The following is a 12,689-nucleotide window of genomic DNA, read 5'->3' as shown; positions in this document are numbered from 1 at the left end:
TTTTTTAAAACCACTTATAAAAAAATCTGCAGTTCAGATTTTCTACCTTCTGATATTGAAATGCTGCCCTTACTTTGCCAATTCTAGGTGAAAGAGACAAGCAGATTTCCTCCCCTAAAGGACATTAATGAACCAGATGGGCTTTTACAACAATCGACAATGGTTTCGTGGTCATCATCAGACTTTCAACTCCAGATTTTTATTGGATTCATAATTTCACTATCTGCTGTAGTGGGATTCGAACCCCACTCCCCAGAACATTACCTCCACGTCTCTGAAATATTGGGCTGAATTTTTCCGTCGGCGAGCAGGGGGCGGTTCTGCTCGCTGACACGAAAATGACGCGGGATGCATCCCGCCCAGTTTAAATCTCCAGGAAGGCGGGGGTACAGCGCGATCAGCTGCGGGCCCGCCGACCTGTCAATGGCCAATTGAGGCCATTGACAGGATCATTAAAATAATTAAAGGACCGGCCCGTCCGACCTTAAGGTTGGCGGGTCGGCCAGGAGTCCCGGTGGGCTTCTGAAAAAACATGAATCCTCATCCAGCGGCGGGATGAGGTTTCATGTAGGTTTTAAAAGAGTTTACTAAAGTTTTTGTGAAACTTATTAACATGTCCCATCTCGTGTGACATTGTCACATGAGGGGGGCATGTTAATGATTTTTAAATTTTTTTATTTTTAGAGTTTGAAAAACTGTCAGCACTCTCCCTGAGGCAGCACTTAGCCTCGGGGAGATGTGCACTCTTTCGTGCGCATGCGCAAAAGAGCGCACTCTCGCTTTTGGGGAATCCCCCTCCAGCCCACACAGGAAGCGTCACGCTAGTCGGGCCTTAATTGCCCTGCCCACTTAAAATGGCGGCGGGGATCGGCTCCCCACCCGCCGGAGATTGGGTCGGGCCCGCCCGCCCGACAGGCAGAAAATTCTGCCCTTTGATCCAGTGACAATACCACTATGTCACGACCGCCCCATTCAGTGGTCTCTAATTATTTTACACTTCACACAAACACACATTCTAATCTTCTACTCCAAAGTAACACTCTCAGCTTTTCCCCTTTTCCTCCCCCTCGGCCCCAAACTCAGCCTCTGTCATCCTCTTGCCTACTATGTCTTCTCTCCATTCCCATCATTTCCATCTTCCCATCTCTCGTTTATGACCATTGATTCCCCACCCTTCCATCTTCTGTTAATCCGGCTCCCAACTCAATGGGCTGAATTTACACCTTGGCATGTCGGCACATGCCTGACACGCCCGAGTGTGAAATAGCACGCGATGACGTTGGGTGAGCGTCCCAACGTCATCGCGCACTTGACCGATATTTCGGTGGGCAGGCGCACACTGGAGTGGGCAGCGTGCCCGCTGACAATTAAGAGGGCTGTTAAGCCCATCAATCAATCAATTAAATAGAATTTTTCCCACCCTGTCCAACCTTACGGTTGGCGGGCGGGTGACCAGGTCAAGCGCAATTTCCATTATTGAAGAAACCTCATCCACGGGCAGGATTGAGGTTTCCGATGTTAATTAAAAGCAAAATAAAAGTTTTCAGATCTCATTTGCAACATGTTCCTGCTGATGTGACAGAGTCTATAAGACCATAAGACATAGGAGCAGAAATTAGGCCATTCGGCCCATCGAGTCTGCTCCGCCATTCAATCATGGCTGATAAGTTTCTCAACCCCATTCTCCCGCCTTCTCCCCGTAACCTTTGATCCCCAATCAAAGTCACATGAGAGGACATTTTTTCCCTATTTTTTTAAAGCTTTATTTTTAACGTGGAAAATCTTCAGCTCCCCAAGGCAGCTCTGTGCCTTCGGAGACCTTTCTGTGAACGCACCCCAGCGCATGCGCAAACTTCTGCGCTCGCCCTCCTACCCACCCTCCTGCCATGCAGGCGGCGCTGAGCATTTCAGCGTGTGATTCATGCTGGCTGGCCGTTAATCGGCCAGCGAGTGTGAAAGCGCGGTCGAGGCCTCATTAGGAGCGACGGACCGATTCACGGTAGCTCCCAGGCCCGCCCGCCATGCCTGCCCGACGAGGGGAACAATCCTCCCCAACGTCCCAATGTTTATTGGAAGCCGAAAGATCGCATCAGTTGTAGTCACTTCAAATAGCAGCTGATCTTGGTTAGAAGTGGCACGAATGCTAGTTTTTTTGTTCAATGTTGATTTGAGCAGCAGATCACCACATGCTGACTGTAAACATGACGTATTCGTGACTGACATGTATGAATTGACTTTACATTTAACAGTTTGATATCAGTAACCGCTTATTATCCACTGTGAGGAAACTGCACTTACTTCTGTCCACATGAAAATCTGCCTTTTCTGTGAGCACAATGGATCCATTTTCCTTCACTTCACACTCATACAACATCTCATCCTCTACTGTAACATGTTTGACTATCAGATGGACTGTGTTATTTAGTCGGATCTGATCAGTTTTCCTCCTGTTCTGCTGAGATGAGGCTCTCTGTTTCCAGTGGAGACTGACTGTATCTGAGGGTCTGGAGATGGTACAGTTGAGAATGATGTCACTGCCCAACTGAGGCCACTTTGGACTTGGCTCAACTGTGAAAGACAGATCAATTAGATTTATTGTAAATAATGGCAGGTAAAATCCAATGATTAGGTTCTAACTGTGCCTCTACCCATTATCAGCAGGTGTTCCTTGCTGCATTAAAGAGTTAGACCACATAACGCACACGTATGTTTGAACAGCAGAATAACATGGGTCTGAACATTTTGGGTTCTGCTCCGTCAGTGTCAGTGAGGCAGAGCAAGCCTGCTGACCTCAACCTATTAACCAACTGGAGAATCTGAACTCAGGTCAAAACTTGATGGTTGGGTGGTAATTGTGGAAGCCCGCACCGCAGTGGACATGTAACGGTCATTCAGTACAAGAGGGTGTGATGGAAATGTGTTGCCAATGGTATAAGTCATGAAAAAATTACCAGATTAACCTGTTCTTAATGTGCATAGAACATTTCAATAAGACCACTCAACACATGCATTGGAAACCAGCTGAGGAAAAGAGTCTGAGGACCAGGATCTCAAATCCAAGACTAAGGTCATCGTTTACTGGGCAGCAGTGATCTCTGTTGTCCTTTATACTTCAGGGAAATGGGGCGGAATTTTATGATAGTGGGATTTTATGGTCCCGCTGAAGTCTATGGGCTTTTGAAAGGCTCGCCACATTTTACAGCCCTGCGCTTGCCGCAATGCAGTTGTAAAATTCTGCCCTTGGGCTTACAGAAAGCACCTCAAATCACTGCAGAAATATCACCAGCGATGCCATCACAAGATCCTCCAAATCCGGTGGCAAAAAGGTGGTCCAACAGCAGCATCCTCTCCCAAGCCGACTTGCCCAGCACCGAGCCGCTAACCTCTCAAAACCAGTTATCCTGGGCAGGGCATGTTGTTCGTACGCCTGAGAGCAGGCCTCCAAAGCAACTGCTCTACTCAGAAATTAGTCATGGCAGGAGACACTGTCACATGAGGGGACATGTCTGATTAATTTTTAAAATAATTTTTTTCAAGTTTTCAAAATCAAATTCATATCGCTGAGGCAGCTCCGTGCGTCAGGGAGATTTGTGCGTTCTTTCACGTGCACATGCACGAAAGAGCGCAGGCCCCGATTCTCCCTCCTCCACCCACCTGCACAGGTAACGCTGAGCGCTTCCGTGCACGCATCATTCTGGGCGGGTCTTAATTGGCCCGCCCACATAAAATGGTTGCGCGCCTGCCCACACCCGCTCCCGCCCACCCCGCCCGACGGGGAGAAAATCCTCCCCTTCTCTCCCTGGCAGTAGTTCACGTTGATTTTTCAGTGAATTAAATTCATTTAAAACGTTTGGATTTTTACTCACAGAAAACCTGCTTCCACCATGTTATAGCTCCTAATTCCCATAAGTAAAAATAATCACAATTTAGACTCAAAACACTGGAGCTTCCTCTGGTGTATTTCTTTCAGCTCTCCATGTGGCTGGTGGACTGATGCATTATTGCGCAGCACATGACTGCAGTGCTGCAGTAAAATGTGTCACCCCAGATGTACATTCCCACAACAATTACTTCCTATTTATTTACAAACAAATAACAAAATAACACTCACTTTACTAGAATCTGGTAAAATTATTAAAATGCATTAATCGTGTTGAACATTTCAGGAGAAATAGTGAACACTGGGTGATATAAACTTCACTTGATCCTCTCAGTCTCAATATTACAATGAAATTTACAGAGAACCATTTTATTGCTGGCTTGGGAGAGGACACAGCTGTTGGACCACCTTTCTTGCCAATGGATTTGGAGGATCTTGACAAGGCACTGATGATGGTGCTTCTCCCGTACTTTGAGGTGCCTGCTGTAGGGTGTCCAATTCTCTGAAGCATATAGAAACAAGGGGATCACTGCTGCCTGGTAAACCACGATCTTAGTCTCGGGTTTGAGATCCTGGATCTCAAAGACTCTTTTCCTCAGTTGGCTTCCTGTGCGTGTTTAGGGTGATCTCATTGAAATGTTGCGTGCACATTGAGAACAGATTAAAACTGGTACATTTTTAAGGACTTATACGATGGCAACATGTTTCCAACACACCCTCTTACCTCTAATTGTTTTAATAAGAGATGTCCTCTGCACTAGGAGTTATAATCCTCACTTGCTCCTCACAGTCTCTTGATTACAAGGAAACCTTTTTACAGAGAACCATTTTATTGCTGGACGTTGTTTCCACTCACCTTTGATCCCAAATATTTCGTACCATTTGAGGATTTTATTGCTTGGCTGGGCTTGACTCAAGATGAATAATCCTGCCAGTTTAAATGTGGGTTTTCTAATTTTCAGATTTGTACCATAATCCTGTTTTATCTGATTATCAAAATTGCTGTCTCTAAAGTATTCGCTCCATTCTGCATCCCACCGGCTCGAACTCATTTTGTGAAAAGTAACCAGCTGTTGGATTTCTTGCCCTGAGTGTGGTTTCCATGTCCAGATAACAGGACCATCTCCAGGATAGTATGCTCCTTTTAATGAAATATCATCTCCCTCATGCAAAAAATAAACATGATTTGGATTTCCTGTTAGAAAGAGGAATAATGACAAATCACAGTTCCTTCATCCAGTGTTTACAATTATTAATATTGCTGTTTTATTACAATCATGTTTTTATATTCAGCTGGTCATGTTACTGTCATTTCACTCAATATTGCCGAGGAAAACAGAAGAATTCCATTATACATTCAGTGCATCTGTTAGGAGGGTTATCTGAATATGTATCATCACTACAAAAAAAAATAGTCAGATTAAGAAGTGAGGACATGGTTAATTCCAAGGTCAGGGGATCAATCCTCGTTCAATGAAGAGTGCAGGAGGGCATACCAGAAGCAGCAACAAACATACCTAAAAATGAGGTGTCAACCTGGTGAAGCTACAATTCAGGATGACTTGCATGCCAATCAGTATAAGCAGCAAATGATAGATGGAGCTAAGCGAACCCATAGGTCAGGTCTAAGCTCTGCAGTCCTGCCACATCCAGTCGTGAATGGTGGTGGACAATTAAACAACTCACTGGAGGAGGAGACTCCAAAAATATTCCCATCCTCAATGATGGGGGAGCCAAGGATAGCAGTGCAAAAGATAAATCTGAAGCATTTTGCTACAATCTTCAGCCAGAAGAGCTAAGTGGATGATCCATCTCAGACTCCTACAAAGGTCTCCAGTATCACAGATGCTAGTCTTCAGCCAAATCGATTCACTCCACGTGATATCAATAAACGGCTGAAGGCACTGAATACTGCAAAAGCTACGAGTAATATTCTGACAATAGTACTGAAGACATGTGCTTCAGAACTTTCCAAACCCCAAGCCAGGCTGTTCCAGTACAGCTACAACATTTGCATCTACCTGGCTATGTGGAAAATTGCCTAGGTATGTCCTGTACACAAAAAGCAGGACAAATCGAACCCGGCCAATTACCACCCCATCAATCTACTCTCAATCTACTCTCAATCACCTCAAAGTAATGGAAGGGGTCATCAACAGTGCTATCAAGTGGCACTTAAGTCATAGAGACATAGAGTTACACAGCACAGAAACAGGCCCTTCGGCCCATCATATCCATGCCAGCCATCAAGCACCTATTGATTCTAATCCCATTTTCCAGCACTTGGCCCGTAACCCTGTATGCTTTGGTATTTCAAGTGCTCAACTAAATACTTCTTAAATATTGTGAGGGTTCCTGCCTCTACCACCCCCTTAGGCAGTGTGTTCCAAATTCCAAGCACCCTCTGGGTGAAAAAAATCTCCACTAAACTTTCTGTCCCTTATCTGAAATCTATGCCCCCTGGTTATTGACACCTCCACTAAGGGGAAACGTTTCTTTCTATCCAACTTACCTATGCCCCTCATAATTTTGTATTCCTCCATCAGGTCCCCCCTCTGCCTTCTCTGCTCTAAGGGAAACAACCCTAGCCTATCCAGTCTCTCTTCATAGCTGAAACTCTCTAGCCTAGGCGTGGTGAATCTACTCTGTGAACTCTCCAGTGCACTCACACCCTTTCTATAGTGTGGTGACCAGAGCTGCACACAGTACTCCAGCTGTGGCCTAACTAGGATTTTATACAGCTCCAACATAACTTCCCTGCTCTTATATTTTATGCCTTGGCTAATAAAGGAAAGTATCCCTTTGCTTCCTTAACCATCTTATCTACCTATGCTGTTGCCTTCAGGGATCTATGGACATGTACACCAAAGTCCCTCTGCTCCTCGGTGCTTCACAGGATCCTACCATTCATTGTGCATTCCCTTGCCATGTTAGTCCTCCCAACATGCATCACCTCACATTTCTCAGGATTAAATTCCATTTGCCACTGCTCTGCCCATCTTACCAGCCCATCTATATCGTCCTGTCGTCTAAGGCTTTCCTCCTCACTATTTACCACACCACCAATTTTCGTGCCATTTGTGAATTTACTGACCATACCTCCTATATTCACATCTAAATCATTAATATAAACTACAAACAGCAAGGGTCCCAGCACTGATCCCTGTGGTACACCACTCATGACAGGCTTCCAATCACAAAAACAAACCTTTGACCATCACCCTCTGCCTCCTGCTACTAAGTTAAATTTGCCAAATTGCCCTGGATCCCATGGGCTTTTACCTTCTTGACCATTCTCCCATGCGGGACCTTTTCAAAAGCCTTACTGAAGTCCACGTAGACTACATTAGCTACATTACCCTCATCTACACAACTAGTCACATCCTTGAAAAATTCAATCAAATTTGTTAGACATGATCTCCCCCTGATAAAGCCATGTTGACTATCCCTGATTAATTATTGCCTCTCCAAGTGGAAATTAATCCTGTCCCTCAGAACTTTTTCCAATAGTTTCCCTACCACTGATGTTAGACTCATTGGCCTGTAATTACCTGGTTTAACCCGACTACCCTTCTTGAATAATGGTAGCACATTCACTGTCCTCCAGTCCTCTGGCACCTCTCCTGTGGCCAGAGAGGATTTGAAAATTAGTGTCAGATCCCCTGAAATCTTCTCCCTTGCCTTACATAGCAGCCTGGGATATCAGCCATGATTGAATGGCGGAGCAGACTCGATGGGCTGAATGGCCTAATTTCTGCTCCTATGTCTTATGGTCTTGTGGTCTTATGGGATACATCTAATCTGGGCCTGTGAATTTATCCACTTTTAAGCCCACTAAAATCGTTATTACCTCCTCCCTTTCAATGCTAATTTGTTCAAGAATATCACAGTCCCCCTTCCTGTTTTCTACACCAACATCGTCCTTCTCCATAGTGAACACAGATGAAAAATAATAATTCATAACTTCATCTACGTCCTCCGGCTCCACACACAGGTTTCCACTTGGGTCCCTAATGGGCTCTACTCTTTCCCTGGTTATCTTCTTGCCCTTAATACATTAATAAAATGCCTTGGGGTTTTCCTTCATCTTGCCCACCAGTGTTTTTTCATGCCCTGTCTTCATTCCCCTAACTACTTTTTTAAGAATGTCCTACCTCCGCTACACTTTCTTTACTCTTCCAGGGCTTCCTTAGCAATAACCTGCTCACTGACGCTCAGTTTGGGTTCCGCTAGGGCTACTCAGCTTCTGACCTCATTACAGCTTTGGTTCAAATATGGACAAAAGAGCTGAACTCCTGAGATGAGGTGAGAGTGACTGTCCTTGACATCAAAGCCGCATTTGACGTGGCATCAAGGAGCCCTAGCAAAATTGGAGTCAATGGGAATCAGAGGGGAAACTGGCCGCTGGCTGGATTCATACCTAGCACAAAGGAAGGTGGTTGTGGTTGTTGGAGGTCAGTCATCTCAGCTCTGGGGCATCACTGCAGGAGTTCCTCAGGATACTGACCTGTGGGGATGTTCGCTGATGTTTGTATGATGTTCAACACCATTCGCGACTCCTCAGATACTGAAGCAGTCCATGTCCAAATTCAGCAAGACCTGGACAATATCCAGGCTTGGACTGACAAATGGCAAGTAACATTCGCACCACCCAAGTGTCAGGTAATGACCATCTCCAACAAGAGAGAATCTAACCTTCGCCCCCTGGTGTTCAACTTTATCTAACCGATCAACATCCTGTGTGTTACCATTGGCCAGAAACTGAACTGGACTAGTTATATAAATACTGTGGCTACAAGAGCAGGTCGGAGGCTAGGAGTCCTGTGACAAGTAACTCACCCTCTGATTCCTCAATGCCTGCCCACCACCAAGGCACAAGTGAGGAGTGTGATGGAAAACTCACCACTTAACTGGCTGAGTGCAGCTCCCACAACACTCAAGAAGCTTGACACAGTTCAGGAAAAAGCAGCCCGCTCGATTGGCACCACATCCACAAACATTTACTCCCTGCACCACTGACACACAGTAGCAGCAGTGTGAACCATCTACAAGATGCAGGAATTCACCAAGGCTCCTCTGACACTACCTTCCAAACCCATGACCATTACCATCCTGAAGGACAAGGGCAGCAGATACATGGGAACACCACCACCTGGAAGTTCCCCTCCAAGCCACTCACCATTCTGACTTGGAAATACATCCCCATTCCTTCACTTTTGCTGGGTCAAAATCCTGGAACTCCCTTCCTAACAGCACTGTGGGTGTACCTACACCACATGGACTGCAGCAGTTCGAGAAGGGAGCTCACCACCACCTTCTCAAGTGAAACTAGGGATGGGCAATAAATGCTGGCCCAGCCAGCGAAGCCCATATCCTGTCAATGAATTAAAAAAAAGATCCCGCTGGCAGGAAGGCCTGTAAAATTCCACCCAGGGTGTTCCTGAGGTGGGTGGAGGTCAGGAAACTTCTGTGTTCTCGCCCCCTTGTCTGATCAGATAACTGGCATAGATAAACCAAACCGTCCGGTGGGCTGGGCGTGAGCGGGCACGGGTGGATGTGCAGCCAGTTGCATCCCGCAATTAGCCGCGTGTGCCATTTTACGTGGGTGGGCCAATTAAGGCCCACCCAGTGTGACGTGCACCCGGAGCAGCTCAGCGCTACCTGTGTGGGCGGGGGAAGGAGGGAGAGTCGGGGCATGCGCGCAAAAGAGCACAGAAATCTCCCTGAGGCACGGAGCTGCCTCAGGGATATTCATTTGATTTTTAAAACTTGAAGAAAAGTATTAAAAAAATTATTCATTGACATTGTCATGTGACAGTGTCACATGAGCTGGGACATGTCAATGAATTTTAATGAACACTTTTATTACAGTTATAAACCCTGCGTAAAACCTTATCCCGCCTGTGGATGAGGTTCCATGAAAAATGCAAATGCCGCCTCGGATGTTCACCTGCCCGCCAACGTTAAGGTTGGACGGGCAGCCCTGACAACTACTTCAGTGAAGGAGATAGCTGAAGAGATAGTGGAGGCGTTAGTGGTGATCTTTCAGTTATCACCCGAGTCAGGGAGGGTCCCAGAGGACTGGAAAATCGCAAATGTAACCCCCCTGTTTAAGAAGGGAGTGAGGCAAAAGGCGGGAAATTACAGGCCGATTAGCCTGACCTCGGTCGTTGGTAAGATTTTAGAGTCCATTATTAAGGATGAGATTTCAGAATACTTGGAAGTGCATGGTAAAATAGGGCAAAGTCAGCATGGTTTCATCAAGGGGAGGTCATGCCTGACAAATCTGTTAGAATTCTTTGAGGAGGTAACGAGTAGGTTAGACAAAGGAGAGCCAATGGAAGTTATCTACTTGGAATTCCAGAAGGCCATTGACAAGGTGCCACACAGGCATCAGTAAGATAAGAGCCCATGGTGTTATAGGCAAGGTACTAGCATGGATAGAAGATTGGCTGTCTGGCTGGAGGCAGAGAGTAGGGATAAGGGGGTCGTTCTCAGGTTTGTGGCCGGTGACTAGTGGAGTTGTGGAGGGGTCAGTGTTGGGAGCACAACTTTTCACTTTATACATTAATGATCTAGATGAAGGAACTGAGGGCATCCTGGCTAAGTTTGCAGATGATACAAAGATAGGTGGAGGGACAGGTAGTATTGAGGAGGCGGGGAGGCTGCAGAAGGATTTGGACAGATTAGGAGAATGGGCAAAGAAGTGGCAGATGGAATACAACGTGGGCAAGTGTGAGGTCATGCACTTTGGTAGGAAGAATATAGGCATAGACTATTTTCTAAATGGGGAGAGAATTCAGAAATCTGGAGTGCAAAGGGACTTGGGAGTCCTAGTCCAGGATTCTCTTAAGGTTAACTTGCAGGTTGAGTCGGTAGTTAGGAAGGCAAATGCAATGTTGGCATTTATTTCGAGAGGACTAGAATATAAAAGCAGGGATTTGCTGCTGAGGATTTATAAGGCTCTGGTCAGACCACATTTAGAATATTGTGAGCAATCTTGGGCCCCGTATCTCAGGAAGGATGTGCTGGCCCTGGAGAGGGTCCAGAGGAGGTTCACGAGAACGATCCCAGGAATGAAAGGCTTAACATATGAGGAAAGTTTGAGGACTCTGGGTCTATACTCGATGGAGTTTAGAAGGATGAGGGGGGATCTGATTGAAACTTACAGAATACTAAAAGGCCTGGATAGAGTGGACGTGGGGAAGATGTTTCCATTAGTAGGAGAGACTAGGACCCGAGGGCACAGCCTCAGAGTAAAGGGAAGACCTTTTAGAACAGAGATGAGGAGAAACCTCTTTAGCCAGAGAGTGGTGAATCTATGAAATTCATTGTCACAGAAGGCTGTGGAGGCCAGGTCATTGAGTGTATTTAAGACCGAGATAGATAGGTTCTTTATTGGTAAGGGGATCAAAGGTTACGGGGAGAAGGCGGGAATGGCGGAGCAGACTCAATGGGCCGAATGGCCTAATTTCTGCTCCTATGTCTTATGGTCTTATGGTCTAATGAGTTGATTAATGGCCTTAATAGGCCTTTGGCAGTTTGGTGGGTGTGCAGCCAACTCTGGTGCGCACCCGCTGAACTGAGGATCGGAATGACGCGTGGTGGCGTCGGGACGCACGCCTGACATCTCCGCACAACATTTTACACGTCGGCGAGGGGGCCCACCCCTGCACGTTGACCAGAAGATTCAGGCCTTGAAGCTGACTTTCATCTGGGTGCTTTGCCTTATCTGTGAAGGTGATACTTCATGTATTCTGAATCTTCCAGGTGGCCCCTGGTGACACTGGTCACATGATCAGTCACTCGTTCTTCAATACCATTCCCTGTATTTCAACTTTGAATCATTGTGCACCTTTGTTTCATGGATAGCAGATAAGTAATATTGGATACACAAGAATAACAGTAAAATCCTCATTGTAACGATTATTTTATTTACATTTTCATAAGGGTACTTATCAAAAGCAATAACTCTCATGTGTCTCATGGTAGGACAGCAACTCTCATTGAGATTACTAAAGCACCACGGCTCTATGCACACTGTATTTATAATAAATTAGTTTGGACACTAAACTAGAATTATATAGAATTTGGTGTATATAAATGGGCCATTTTGGCTCAACCTCAAGTGGAAACATCTTTAACCCTATCAAGCACCTTTATAATGTTAACGAACTCTATTCAGTCACCCCTTGCTGCGTCCAAGATTGGATGGATAGACAGATGGACAGAGTAATTGTTAGATTGGGAAATGGAGTTGAAGAACAATGAGAAATTGGTTAGCAATTTTCATTTTATTAAGTTGTTCAGTTGTTGGAATTTGAAAAGCAAACCCCTGAATCTTATTAAAAGGGGCTGAGAAATGGGAATGAAGCACACCCCCACCCCCGACCCTTTCCTGAACAGTGGGTAAGTCATTTCATTGATCACTATAATAAAGTAAAACAAGAGTGTTTGTGCCTGACAGAGGAAAAAAATCACTTACTTTGTGTGAGAACAGTCTGAAGTGGAAATACAAAGAAACTTAAGATCAAAACACCTGATGTTCTGCTGCAGGTAAATTGTAGACTCATTTCACAGATTCAGCCTCTTTCCCTGTAAGAAATATACATTTTGATATAGAGATAATATATATTATATGTAATATAGAACCACCTGAAGTAAAACTGAATAACATTTTTTGAATATGTTTAACATTCCAGATATGGTGAAGAAGAAATGAGGTAAAACACATTGTGAAATTATTGCCTCACTGGGAACTGGGAACTATAAAATGTACAATCAACATTTTCAGTAAAGTACTCCACCA

General features: G+C 45.3%; 1 protein-coding gene across 1 annotated transcript in view; it reads right to left on the bottom strand.

The window, feature by feature from the left end:
- LOC144685352 (uncharacterized) overlaps positions 1–12,615 on the bottom strand; it is a 160,212-nt gene extending 147,597 nt beyond the window's left edge. Inside the window, exons 1-3 of the mRNA XM_078549761.1 lie at positions 12,366–12,615; positions 4,737–5,075; positions 2,299–2,568 (exon numbers count right to left, since the gene is read on the bottom strand). The gene's annotated coding sequence lies outside the window, so the exon portion shown is untranslated. The remainder of the gene's footprint in view (positions 1–2,298; positions 2,569–4,736; positions 5,076–12,365) is intronic.
- Positions 12,616–12,689: the final 74 nt, after the last annotated feature.

Source organism: Cetorhinus maximus, chromosome 10 (assembly GCF_964194155.1).
Source record: "Cetorhinus maximus chromosome 10, sCetMax3.hap1.1, whole genome shotgun sequence".
Classification (NCBI taxonomy): domain Eukaryota; kingdom Metazoa; phylum Chordata; class Chondrichthyes; order Lamniformes; family Cetorhinidae; genus Cetorhinus; species Cetorhinus maximus.
The sequence above is the reverse complement of the archived record's forward strand: the minus strand, read 5'-3'. Positions and strand labels throughout refer to the sequence as shown.